This window comes from Felis catus, chromosome C1 (genome assembly GCF_018350175.1).
Source record: "Felis catus isolate Fca126 chromosome C1, F.catus_Fca126_mat1.0, whole genome shotgun sequence".
Lineage (NCBI taxonomy): Eukaryota > Metazoa > Chordata > Mammalia > Carnivora > Felidae > Felis > Felis catus.
Genome location: NC_058375.1, coordinates 86190163 through 86203556, shown reverse-complemented (window position 1 = coordinate 86203556; position 13394 = coordinate 86190163). Strand labels below are relative to the sequence as shown.

At 36.0% G+C, this 13394-nt stretch overlaps 1 protein-coding gene and 1 pseudogene across 1 annotated transcript in view; both read right to left on the bottom strand.

The window, feature by feature from the left end:
• SLC30A7 (solute carrier family 30 member 7) overlaps window positions 1-13394 on the bottom strand; it is an 83969-nt gene that overhangs the window by 28338 nt on the left and 42237 nt on the right. The gene's annotated exons all lie outside the window — the stretch shown is intronic.
• On the bottom strand, window positions 5741-9107 carry LOC109502501 (annotated as a pseudogene).

The window sequence follows — 13394 nt, the reverse complement described above, 5'->3', positions numbered from 1 at the left end:
CATTATGGACCCATCTTCAATGATAACTTCCAAAGTCACGTGTTTGTGAGAAGTAAACCAAACATGGGAAATACAGAGCAAAGGCAAAAGGACCTTTATTTAATTGTTTACCCAAATTAAACTTTTAAAATACCACTGTGAGAACAGACCTTTTATTGAATATCTCAAGGTAGGTTTCTAATTGCTACATTATGTTGCATGCTGACTACATGAAAATACTTAGCTGCTGAGACAGGGATAGAAATCATGTTTTGCAAGTATTAATTAAGCAAGAGAACAGAGTAACTTAAGTGCAGGCTATAGCTAGTAGAGGAGAGTTAGAAATTGACTACACACAAATTAACAATGAACATTAACATTAACTAAAAGGGACTATTATTTTTTTTTTGGCAACAAGTGAAAAATAGTAAAAAAAGAGTAAGAGTGAATAAGTGAATCAGAGTTGAAAAAACTTCATGTGGTTTCCATTTTAAAAATTTACTTTTACTTTTTGAATGAAATCTTGCCATTTGCAACAATGTAGATGGAACTGGAATGTATTATGCAAAGTAAAATAAGTCAGTCAGAGAAAGACAAATATATTTCATTCATATGTGGAATTTAAGAAACAAAACAGATGAACATAGGAGAAGGGAAGGAAAAATAAAATAAAAACAGAGAGGGAGGCAAATCATAAGAGGCTTTAACCATAGAGAAAAAACTGAGGGTTGCTAGAGGGGAGGAGGGTGGGGTGATGGGCTAATGGGTGATGGGCATTAAGGAGGGCACTTCTTGGGATGAGCACTGGGTGTTATATGTAAGTAATGAATCACTAAATTCTACCCTGAACCTCCCCCCATCAAAAAACAAACAAACAAACACCCAGAAAACAAAGCAAACAAAAAAACTACATGAGGCACACAAGAATGAAAAATAACAGTGTTTGAATTATAAATATATTGCTACCCAAACAGAACAAATCCAGAATCCTTCAAAGACTAAGAAACAATACTTTACCCACTTTCCACTCCTGGAAGACACTGTAATCCATATCGATAACTGGTCCTTGTATATGATGCTGACCACCTTTTAGAGTTTAGAAACTGTTTACCTTTCCATTAACAATTATAATCTGTTACATGAGATCAAGTCAGACAAAATAACCCCAAGAAAACAAATGCTTACAGATAAGAAAAGGTTGGTAATCGCCCCTTGCTTCCTGGAAGAGTCCCCTGCATGTGATGTACTAGAAGTGTAAGACAAAGGAGCCTGATAGAAATGTAGCTTTACCACACAGAAAACAAATAGGAAGGTAGAATTTGCCATTTCAGGGCAAGAGATACAGATATAACAGTATCTTGTAGGAAGATGGAAATTGCTCAGAGGCTACAAACCAACCTGTTCTCCTTACAAGGAAGACTTGTCTAACTCCACCAGAGATCCATTTCCCCTTCTTCTGGACAAATGCCACTTTCTGAATATGTTCCTCCTCTTAACAGAATGCACAATCAGAAAATAAAGCAAACTAAAAGTGAACTTAACAAAAGCATAGCCACCTCATGAATGCATGAAAACAAAACCCATGAAAACTTCATGAAGATTAAATGGCTAAGAGATTGCTTCTGATTTTTTTTTTCCCAATGGCAAAAATAAGAAGGAAGAGTTTTGTTATGTTTTAAATGCTTGGGATTTTTAGTAGACAGTCTATAAATATTTTTTATTTAAAAAATTTACTTATAGTTTGGATTGTATTTTTTTTTTTTTTTTACATTTTTATTTTAATTCCAGTTAGCAGGGGCGCCTGGGTGGCGCAGTCGGTTAAGCGTCGGACTTCAGCCAGGTCACAATCTCGCGGTCCGTGAGTTCGAGCCCTGCGTCAGGCTCTGGGCTGATGGCTCAGAGCCTGGAGCCTGTTTCCAATTCTGTGTCTCCCTCTCTCTCTGCCCCTCCCCCGTTCATGCTCTGTCTCTCTCTGTCCCAAAAATAAATAAACGTTGAAAAAAAAAAATTCCAGTTAGCTAACATACAGTGTTATATTCGTTTCAGGTATACAATATAGTGATTCAACAATTCTATATATTCCTCGGTGCTCATCCTAAGTGTACTCTTAATCCCTCCACCCTAATTTTTTTAAAGGCTAAAAGTGTCAATAATTCCAAAGTCAAAAGTATATCTAAAAAAATATATTCAAAGTCTCACTTCTAATTCCTTCTCTCTGCCTAGAAGTAAACATATTATATTTGCTTTAGGTTTATTCTTGAGTTTCTTTTGGAAATTTATAAGAAAACATGCACATTATACACGTATCTCTTCTCCTTCTTATAAGAAAGGTAGCAGTGCTACCTTTTACATGTCTTTTACTACACACCTATACAGCATGTACTACATTTCAAGTGTTTTTTTACATTTTTTTTTAAGTTTATTGATTTATTTTGAGAGAGAGAGTGTGCACAGGTAGGGTAGGGGCAGAGAGAAAGAGAGAGGAGAATACCAAGAAGGCTCTATGCTGTTAGCACAGAGCCTGATGCAGGGCTCAAACTCACAAACCAGGAGATCAGGAGTTGGACGCTTAGCCGACTGAGCCACCCAGGTGCCCCTCAAGTTTTTTTTTTTTAATAATGTATCTTGAAAATCACATATTACCACATAGAGGTCTTCCTCATTCTTTATTATTATGATAAAAAACACATAACGTTAAGTTTATCGGCTTAAACGTTTTTTAGTAACAGGAGTGTTAACTTCATTGTGCAAAACTGCTCTGTAACTTTTCATGCTGTTACACTGAAATTCTATACCCATTAAACACTAATTTCTCTTCCTCTCTCTTCAGCCCTTGCCAACCACCCTTCTACTTTGTTTCTATAATTTTGACTACTTTACATATTTCATCTGAATGGACTCATATATTGTTTGCCTCTTTTGGATTGGCTTATTTTGTTCAGCATAAAGTCAAAATTCATCTATGTTTTAGCACATGACAGCATTTCCTTCTTTTTAAAGACTGCCTACCCAACACATTCAATGTATGTTATAGAGAGACTGCCTTTTCCCCACTGTAGAGTCTTGGCACTCTTGCCAAAAATCATTTGGTTATATATGAAAAGGTTTATTCCTGGGCTATTTATTTGTTCCATTGGTCTATGTGCCTATCTTTATGCCAGGACCACATAATACCTGTTGCTTTGTAGTACATTTTAAAATGTGGAAGTGTGATGCCTCCTTCTTTCTCAAGATTGTTTTGTCTAGTCATGGTCCTTTGAGATTCTATACAAATCTTGGGACTATTTTCCAGCAAAAAAATGTCATTGGGATTTTAATAGAGAATCCATTGAATCTGTAGATCATTTTGGGTAGTATACACATTTAAACAATATTAAGTTCTGATCCATAAACAAGAAGTCTTTCCTTTTTCTTATCTTTCTTGATTTCCTTACCAATGTTTTGTAGCTTTCAGTGTACAAGTCTTTTATTTCCTTGGTAAAGTTTATTCCTAAGTACTTTATCCTTTTTGAGGCTATAATAAATGGAATTATTTTCTGAATTTCATTTTTGGCTTGGTCATTGTTAGTATTTAAGAAAAACAACTGAGTTTTCAGTGCAGATTTTGTATTCTGATACTTTGCTAAATTCTTTTATTAGCTCTAACAGCTTTTTGATGGAATCTTTAGGGTTTTCTACATAGAAGAACAAATCATGTATGAACAGATCATTTTAATTCCTGATTAATTACAGGAATTAATTAATTAATTAATTAAATTCCTGATTAATTATTAATTAATTAATAATTACACATTTTCAATCTGTATACCTTTATTTCTTTTTCTTGTCTGATTCCTCTGGCTAGAATTTTCAGTACTATGGTGAATAGTAGTGGTGAAATTGGGCATGCCTATTTCGTTCTTGAGCTTAGAAGAAAAGTTTTCAGTCTTTCCCCACTGAGTATGATGTTGGTTTTTATATATGGCTTTTATTACTGAGGTAGTTTCCTTCTTTTCTTAGTTTGTTAAATGTTTCCACCATGAAAGGCTGTTGAACTTTATCACATGATTTCTCTTCATTGATTGAGATGATGTCTTTTTTCTTTCACTTTGTCCATTTGATATGTAACATCAATTGATTTTCATGTGTTGAACCATCCTTGCATTCCAAGTGTAAATCCCACCTGCTCATGATGTAAGACACTTTTAAAGTGCTGTTGAATTCATTTTGCCTAATATTTGTTTAGGATTTTTGTGTCAATGTTCATGAGGAATATTGGTCTATAGTTTTCTTTTCCTGTCCTGTTTTTGTCTGGTTTCAGAACCTGGGTAATTCTTGTCTCACAGAATGAGTTTCGGAGTCTCCTCTCCTCTTTAATTCTTTGGAAGAGTTTAAAAAAGAATTGGTTTGAATTCTTCTCTAAATGCTTGGTAGAATTCACCAGTAAATTCATCTGGTTCTGTGCTTTTTCCTGTTGTTGAGAAGTTTTTTATTAGTGCTTCAATTCTTTAATTACTGGTTCCTCACTAGTTATAGGTTTGTTCAGATTTTTTTATTTCTTCATGATTCAGTCTTGGTAGGCTGGACATTTCTAGAAATATATCCATTTCTTATAAGTTTTCCAATTTGTTGGCATATATTATTCATAGTAGGTCCTTATATTTCTTTTTTATTTATGTGATATCCGTTATAATGTCTCCTCTTTTGTTTCTATTTTAGATATTTGAGTCTTCTTTCTTCTTAGTTAGGGTGTCTAGCTAAGGGTTTGTCAATTTTGTTGATCTTTTCAAAAAAACCAATTCTGGGTTTTGTTGACATTTTCTGTAGTTTTTCTATTCTCTATTTCACTTATCTCTGCTCCAATCTTTATTATTTCCTTCTTTTGTTGACTTTCAGTTTAGATCTTCTTTTTCTAGTTCCTTATGATGTAAGGTTAGGTTGTTGACTTGAGTTTTTTTAAATGTAGGCATTTATCACTATGAAGTTCCCTCTTATTACTGCTTTCACTGTATCCCATAAGTTTTGACATGTTGTGTTTTTGTTTTCATTTATCCCCCGATATTTTTTAAATTCCTTTGTAATTTCTTCTTTGACCCACTGGTTGTTAGAGTATGTTACTTAATTTCCACATAATTTTGGATTTTTGTGTTTTCCTTCTGCTAGTGATTTCCAGTTTTATTCCATTGTGATTAAAGAAGATATTTTGTGTAATTTTAATCATCTAAAATTTGTTAGGACTTTTTTTGTTACCTAACATGTAGTCTACCTGGGATATTGTTCCATGTTTGCTTGAGAAGAATGTGCATTCTGCTATTATTGGGTGGAACGGTCTGTATTTGTCTCTTAAGCCCAAATGGTCTACAGTATTGTTCAAGACTACTCTTTCCTTATTGATCTTCTACTTGATTGCTTTATCTGTAACTGAAAACGAGGTACAATGTCCTTCTTTGCCTTTTGTTGTACTTTTTGTCTTAGAGTCCCTTTTCTCTGATATAAGTATGGCCACTCTAATCTCTTTAGGTTCCTGTTTGCACTGAGTATCTTTTTCTACCTTTTCACTTTTAGTCTATAAATTTAGATCTACAGTGAATCTCCTGTAAGCAAAACAAAACTGGATCATGTTTTCATTTGTTTTTTTTAATACTCATTCAGCCAGTCTATGTCTTTTTTTTCTTTTCTAATGTTTATTTATTTTTGAGAGGGAGACAGAGCGTGAACAGGGGAGGGGCAGAGAGTGAGGGAGACAGAATCTGAAGCAGGCTCCAGGCTCTGAGCTGTCAGCACATAGCCCAATGCGGGGCTTGAATTCAGAAACCGGGGCTCGAATTCAGAAACCGTGAGATCATGACAAAAGCCAAAGTCAGCCACTTAACCGACTGAGCCCCCCAGGCGCCCCCAGTCCATGTCTTTTAATAGCTATGCTTAATCTGTTTACATTTAAAAGTAATTACTTTAAATGTAAGGACTTGTATGAAAGGACTTACAATTGCCATTTGTTCCTTGTTTTCTGTCTTTTAGCTTTTTGTCATTTTTTTTCTCTCTTCTTCGTGTTTCACTGATTTTTCTATAGTGACATGTTTTGATTCACTTCTCATTTCCCTCTCTGTATAAATATCCTATAGCTATTTTCTTCATGGTTATCACGGCATGTGACAAGTTGTTGCTTTCAAGACTCTCACTTTACATGTGACATCTGACAGTATAGTTATGATGTGTCTCAGTGTATATCTCTTTAGATTTACCCTAGTTCTTTTGAGTTTCTTGAATTTGTATATCCATTTCTCTTCTTAATTTTGAGAAACTTTTGGCCATTGTTTCTTCAAATAGATTCCCTGTTCCTTTCTTTCTTTACTTTCTGAGACTCCCATAATTTGTATATTGTTTTTCTGGTCCATAAATCTCTCAAGCTCTCTTCATTTTTCATTTTTGGGCTCCCCTGCTTCAGTAAAATTTGAAAGTCCTATGTTCAAGTTCATTGATTCTATCTGCTGTCTGTTCAAATCTACTATTGAGTCCTGACAGTGAATTTTTCAATTTTGTACTGTTATTCTTTAGTTGCAGAATTTGTTTGGCTCTTCTTCATAGTTTCTATCTCTTTGTTCATACTCTCATTTTGTTCATGCATCATTTTCCTAATTTTGTTTACTTGTCTATCTGTGCTGTTTTTTTTTTTTTTTAATTTAATTAGGTATCCTTAAGATGGTAATTTTGAATTCTTTACCTGTCAATTCACATCTCCTTTTTTTTTAGATTTGGTTTCTGGAGATCTAATTTGTTCCTTTAAACATATTATAGTTGGCTGTTTCTCTGTAGGTCTTGTTTTTTGTTGTTGGGATTTGGGGATCTGAAGAATCAACCAACTCTTCAGACTTTGTAGTCTGGCTTCATACAAGGATGGCTTTCTCTATTCAGCGTGCTAGATTCTGGACACCTCAAAGGTCTTTTCCAGGTATGTGTCCTCTATGTGTTTTTGCAAGTAATCTGTCCTATTTGAAGATGTTTGCTGGCTTCTGCTCAGGAGCTCTCCCTTGTGTGTCTGTAACGTTGCCAATGGCTGGCTACACGAAATCACAGTCCAGGGACTCCATCTAGTGTCTGTCTATGGTACTGCAGACTCTAATGCACTGTTGCTGTTCTCAGGGGTGCTCAAATTGTCACCCTGTTTCTGTCCATACATGCATACAAGCAAGAATGACACTCTCAGGCAGCACCCCCTACCCTGCAAAAGCCAGCTGGAAGTATGTTCAACTCCTTTTCCTCTCCAGGGAGAATATGGCAGTTGGAGTTTTCCTCGCAAAATGTGTGAAGGGTGGGGGTAGAGCGGGAATGTGCTAATGAGAGTGGAAAGTATCACCTATTTCCTACCAAGCCTCCATGTAGTTGGCTTCCCACTAGCCTGGGGTGCAGGAACCCTTGAACCAGTTTCAGGATTTCTACAGATGTATTTTGTCAGTTTGTTGTGTTAAATTTCTGTCTCCAAGGAAGAAAGAGAATCTAGCACTTCGTATCCTGCCATCTTGCTGATGTCACTGGCCTCCCCCAACTTATTTTAATCATGCTTGATACTGTCAATGTTCTTTCTGCACAGATAATACCATTCTCATTTCTATCAGCAATGTTCTGCCTATTTTACTTATAGTCTTGACAAAAGATTATGCAAACTTTGACTATTTATCCACCTGATAGATAAGAGGTGGTGTCTCAAGGTAGTTTTAATTTGCATTTCTTTTTAATGAGTGAGGCCGAACTACTTTTATATGTTTAAAAGTCACTGTATTTCTTTTCATGTAAATTAAATGAACTTACACTTTTGCCCATTTGTTTATCAGCTATTAGTCTTAATTTTTCTTAGGAGCTCTCTCTATGTTAGGGAGGTTAGCCTTTCAAGTTGTAAGTGGCAAATACTTATCAGTTTATTACACCTTCGACTTCACTTTTGTTTTGTTTTTGTTTGTTTTTTAAGTCAGAAAACCAGTGTTTTATTTCTAAAGCTCTGCCATATGTCTCCAGAGGGTGCCAATGATCACCTGCCACCCTGTGACACCAGGCTGTCCACATAGCTGGCAAACAGAGTCTGGCCACCAGCAGACCAGCCCAGAGAGGCACACTGGGGTGGCTCTGCCTTGCTGCTGGAACTGATAACATTCTGCTTCAGTTCATCTACAATGATCTTGTCTTCTAAGTCCCAGATCTTGATGTGGGAGCCCATGGCAGCACAGAGTCAGTATCAGCTAGGACTGAAGCATGGCACATGAGGATGTCCCCAGCACCTCGCATATAAAGGGGCTTGTCTTCATTGAGGTCCCACAGCATGACTTGGCCATCCTTGCCCCCAGTAGCACAGAGGGATCCACCTGGAGTGACACAGTGTTCGGGGAGCCAGTGTGGCTGATAGGATTGGTCCTCAGCTTGCAGTTTGCCAGTCCCACACTTGACCAACTTGTCCCAGCCACAGGTGACAATGATGGTATTGCTGCTACTGGATGAAAAGCACACACAAGACACCCACTCCAAATGGCTTTCATCCTGGACAGTATATTTGTATACACACCGTGTACTCCACCGTATCTCAGGAGCCAGAGACAATTTGCTGGTTGTCAGAGGGTAAGGCCACACTTAGCACATCCTTGGTATGGCCTACAAATATGTTGTGGTGGTACACGTTGTTAGATCCCAAAGACAAAGAACAAACTGAGAGAGCAAACTGGCCACGTGAGGAGACGACCACATCATTAACAAAGTTGGAATGACCCGGAAGAGCATGCTGTGGAATGCCCTCATCCCTGGTCAGCTTCCACACAATAATGGTCTTATCTTGAGAGGCAGCCATAGTTAGTCTCATCCCTGGTCAGCTTCCACATGATGATGGTCTTATCTCGAGAGGCAGGTAGCATCATGTCCAGGAACTGGGGAGTGGTGGCGAACTGGGTCACTCAGCTATTGTGGCCTTTGAGGGTGCCACAAAGTGTCATCTGGTCAGTCATGGCAGCAGTGTGTGCAGGTGTCGCTGCGTCAGCAAGAATGGAGTTGGACAGCTCAGAAAGACTAGCACCACAGCCACTCCTGCCACGGCCCTGCTGAAGAAAAGAGCTTGACTTCCTTTTGATGCTTTCTTTTCCATGCCGAAGTTCTTTTTCGTGTAACTTAATTCATCAATCTTTTTTCCTACTGATTCTAGTTTTGAGCCATAGTTATTCCCCTAATATTCTCACAATATAAAATAATTCAGACATACTTTCTCCTAGTATTAGCATGGTTTCATGTTTTGAGAGCTCTAATCAATTTGGAATTCATTCAAGTATATATAGCATGAACTACAGTTCCAAATTTATCTTTCTCCAAAGGACTGTCTAGTTATTAGAGAGCCCATCTTCCCCCCCCCCCACTGATTTGAAAGGCCACCTTTATCCTTACTAAATTTATATTTGCACATAAATCTATTTCTGGATTTTCTCATCTGCTCCATTAGTTTGCTTCTTCCAGGCACCTCACTATTTTAATTATAAAGGCTTTACATTTTTTTTTTCCAGGGTTTTCTTGACCATTCCTCCTGTTTATTTTTCCTTGTAAACTTCAAGATCAACTTTTACTACCACCCTCCAGAAAAAAATCTGTTGGTATTTTTATTAGAATAGTTTCAAGTACATAAATAAACATAAGAGTTGACCTGTTTATGATGGTGATTCTTCAAAAACAAGAGGCTCTCTGTTCAAGCCCATTTGAGTTTTTTAAAAGGAAACTTTTCCTCACACAAGTTTTACACATTTTATCTACAGACTGGATTTTGCTTATGTATAAAGGGTATTAATTTTGTACATCAATTTTATATCTGTGACCTTACTAAATTATATTTGTCACGGTTTTTCCATTATTTTCATGAGCTTTACAGAAATAAAATCATAGATTTTACATAAAAGAATAATCCCTTGTCTCAAATTTTTAAGTCTCAAATACTCTCTTATCTAAAGTTCGTAGCTAATGATCACTAATACATTACTACACGTCCTCTGCTCTTTCTCATATTTCTAAGACTGTCTGCCACCCTTTCTTAACTAAAATTCCAAATCTGAACTACCAAAAACACACAAAATAATTTGAGTGACTATTTCTGAATTCCCCCAAGGATAGTAACATACGTAATACTTTTCTAGATATATAGGTGACAAGTTAATACTTACAAACAAATGAATGCCTTAGGGCATTCTTTCCCAGAATGCTGGTTGAAAAAGGCTGTTAGACTAATTAGTATTTATAAATGCTCTCACTATGGTTTTATACATGATTAAAAAATACAATTATTATATAATAATGTTCCCATTTGTTCAATTTTACAATACAGATACATACGCAAACAACAAGTTAAAATCTTAAGAAACTACTTACTTCCCCCTAGAAGTACAGTTCATAAATTATAACCGTTTGATAGCCCAGCCACAAAGGAAATTATTAGGCAACACCCAAAACCATTTTTGAAAAAAAAATCTTCATGATTTTTCATATATAGGAGTATTTGAAGATATGGTAGCTTCTTATATGTTAAAAAAAATGCTACTTTTTACTTCATATAGTTCACAAATAATTGTCTATTTAACCACAGAATCCACAAGATTTATCAAAATCAGTATCTGCTCCAAATCCTGTATTCATTAATAATGATGATCTTCTATGATTTAGAATTTCAAGTTTATAATTTTGTTTTCATTAATGCATACTCTTTTTCATTTTATATCACTATTTATAGACATAATTGTCATTTCTAAAGTCTGGAGTTTGCCTCTACAATTTGGGGGACAATTTCTTCAAATTGTAAGAAACAAATATATTACTTGAAAAACTTTTACACCTAACAAAAAGATAATTTTTGTTTAAGTTTTTCTGTATATTTACATATGATCATGGTAAAAAGGTACAAAGCACTACAAGGTGGTAACTCTGAGCTGCAGAAAATGGATTAAAAAAAAAAATTCCAGCACAGCTTCAAAAATACCACACCAGAAACAAAGATTATTTCTGCATCCTGTTTATGTATATTTTCCCATCATGCATAAGTACCTCTTTTATTTAAGTGAATTAAAAATCAAGCTACAGATCTACGTAAAGGGCATCACTTTTACATAAATCACAGTATGATTCAAAGCCATAACTAAGTGGTCAGATTTCTGACGCTAAGTATGAATCCACTTTCCATTCCAACTGAACTACTGAGAAAAAGGGAGAAAAACGACTCTGAAATCTGTTATAAGAAATGTATTTCAGAGGATAAAAAATTACACTCTCACTATTATACTCAATCTCCTACTTTTCATTGGGAAACAAAATTCATCACAGCACAACTCAGTTTCACTGAGCAATTTATAGCACCTTTTGCCTGTGTTAGAAAATGCTGAGAGAAAAACTGTCTTTTTCTAAGAAATCACTGTCACTGTGAAAGTGAAAACGGAACACTGGGCAGCTTATAAGAGAGAGATGTCTGTTTCCACAACATGTTCTCAATCAAGGAATATTTAGTCCCAGAAAACATATGAAGCCCTATTATTTCTTTTGCTCTTGGTGAATTGCAAATATATATAAGAATGAAGGGTAAGGAAAATTACTTCTCCATACTCTATTTTGTTGAGTCTGTAAGAATTTTCATAAATTTCCAAAATCAGCTTTGGATAACTAAGCAAACTTTTAGCCAATTTGAAAAACATCTCAAGAGTGTTCTACTTACAACTATTTCATTATCATATGAACTTAAAAGTAAATTAAGTTTTGTTTTGTTTTTTAAGTTTATTTATTTATTTTGAGAGAGAGAGTAAGTGATATGGGGAGGGGCAGAGACAGAGGGAGAGAGAATCCCAAGCAGGCTCCACACCATCAGTACGGAGCCCAACACAGGGCTTGAACTCATGAACCATGAGATCATAACCTGAACAGAAATCAAGAGTCAGATGCTGAACTGAGCCATCCAGGTGCTCCAAGTTTGCTTTCTTAACATAAAAATAGACAACTGGAATGTCTTTATTTTGTTCTTTGGAGCGACTTTTTTTTTAATTGCCCTGCATTTTAAAAAGTTAGGTTTTAAGGTAAAGTCAGAAATATTAGCTTGCCTTAGAGACATTAGGAAAGAAGCACAATTTTAAAATTGCACCACCACCCCCCCAAAATCAAGTAAAAAATAAAATTGTACCACTCCCCCACACACACATGTGTGTGTGTGTGTACTCTAATTAATTTTCCCCTGATATATGTAAAAAGAAATATACACCTTAGATATAGACTCTTCATAATAATGAATCATTCTACGTGTTGCCCTGTACCTTGTTTTATTTATTACCATTGAATTAAGGCCTTGCTACCTAATAAATCATTACATCTTTCATCTAGAACCTTTGAATGCTCTAATACTGTGACCAAGCTTAACAATCAGCATATAAAGTAGAAACTCAATGTAAAAAAAAGGTCTAAAAATGACTGTAAAGAAATGCTGTTAACAGTGGTAATGTGACCTCTAGGTGTTGTGATCCTGACTGATTTTTCTTTACATCTTTATGTTTTTCATCATTTTCCAAACTTTCTATAATGACTATGTATTATTGGAAAAAAATAAAAAAAACATTTTAATGTTTATTTTGAAAGAAAGACAGATATACCATGAGCAGGGGAGGAGCAGAGAGACAGGGAGAGAGACAGAATCCCAAGCAGGCTCTTTGCTCAGCACAGAGCCCAACCCCATGACCCTGGGAATCATGACCTGAGTGGATATCAAGAGTCAGATGCTTAACCCACCAAGACACCCAGGCACCCCCAAATTTTCTTAACAATACAATTTTGTATACATAATACAAACAAAAAACACTGTTTTTTAAAAAAGGGCTCAGAATAAAAGAAAAATCCATAAGAAAACCTACAAAAATATTAACATGGTTCTCTCAGCTATTGGAACTATGAGTACTTTTTTTCCCTTATCCTTTTCTATACCAAATTTCTTGTCAATAGAATTGTTTCCGTTATTAAAAAAATACTTTTAAATTCACAATTTTCACTAAATTCTTCAGCCTCTTCTCTCAATAGCCACAGCATGTTCCTGTTCTACGTGAAAACTGGCTATCCTATGAGGGCACTGTTCCCCTACAGCGCTGTTTTGTCTCCCATACTCCGTGTAATACCGGAGTTTATGGTGAGGTAAACATCCTCCTTGTTTATCTCTTCCACTTCTAGATCTTTGCTCCTCTTACTTCCCCCCCCCCCCCAAAATATAGTTCCTTTAAGACCCAGCCCATCAGATTATTCACCTTCTCTCCATCTTGACTACCAGTGCTACGATCCTGGATAGGTCCCCTTGGTCACTAAAAAGTGTAGTCATGGGCTTATTCTCTTTCCACCTCTACCTTTTTCATTACTCTTAGTTTAAATACCCAGGTGGGCAAGCCATCCAGCACACGTGGCCTCTA